The 898-nt window shown below is 41.6% G+C and overlaps 1 non-coding gene across 1 annotated transcript; it reads right to left on the bottom strand.

Moving 5' to 3' along the window:
• Nucleotides 1–399: 399 nt before the first annotated feature.
• LOC147921330 (small nucleolar RNA R71) lies at nt 400–506 on the bottom strand. Its single transcript, XR_015589856.1, has one exon. It is a non-coding gene; the product is annotated as a small nucleolar RNA R71 (small nucleolar RNA).
• Nucleotides 507–898: the final 392 nt, after the last annotated feature.

Raw genomic sequence — 898 nt, 5'->3', positions numbered from 1 at the left:
AATCATGGAGCAACAAGATAACCATGATCAAAGAGCTAGACACATTGGTGATGGGGATGCACCAAACACACATAACCAAAGAGTTGGTATTGTGCCTCCTGCTGTTGCTAATAATAATTATGAGATCAAGAGTGGATTGATCTCTATGATTCAAGCCAACAAATTCCATGGGTTGCCAATGGAGGATCCCCTAGACCACCTTGATGAGTTTGACAGGATTTGTGGATTCATTAAAATCAATGGTGTGAGTGAAGATGGCTTCAAGTTAAGGCTATTCCCATTTCCCTTGGAGACAAAGCTCATCTCTGGGAGAAGACTCTTCCTACTGGAGCAATAACCACATGGGATGCTTGCAAGAAAGCTTTTCTAGCCAAGTTCTTCTCCAATGCAAGAACTGCTAGGTTGAGGAATGAGATTTCTGGTTTTGCTCAAAGGAATAATGAAACCTTTTGTGAGGCATGGGAGAGATTCAAAGGTTTCCAAACTCAATGTCCTCACCATGGTTTCAGCAATGAGTCCTTGCTCAGTACCTTGTATAGAGGAGTCCTACCTAAGATAAGAATGCTTCTGGATACAGCCTCCAATGGAAATTTCCTCAACAAGAATGTGGAAGAAGGTTGGGAGTTGGTTGAAAATCTTGCTCAATCAGATGGGAACTATAATGAGGACTATGACAGAACAGTAAGGTTCACCTCCAGTGATCAAGAGGAAAAGTATAAGAAGGACTTGAAGGCAGTTATTGAGAAGTTGGACAAGATTCTCCTAAGCCAGCAAAAAGCCATTCATTTCATTGGTGAAGAAGAGGTTCCAGTTCAAGAAGGAGATGCAGAGTTTGCTGAGTTGTGCTACATACAAAATCAAGGAGGATTCAAAGGTTACAACCAAGGAGGATTCAAGA

This window comes from Camelina sativa, chromosome 18 (genome assembly GCF_030686135.1).
Source record: "Camelina sativa cultivar CO46 ecotype springtype chromosome 18, ASM3068613v1".
Taxonomy (NCBI): Eukaryota; Viridiplantae; Streptophyta; class Magnoliopsida; order Brassicales; family Brassicaceae; genus Camelina; species Camelina sativa.
This window is presented reverse-complemented; position numbering and strand designations above follow the sequence as displayed.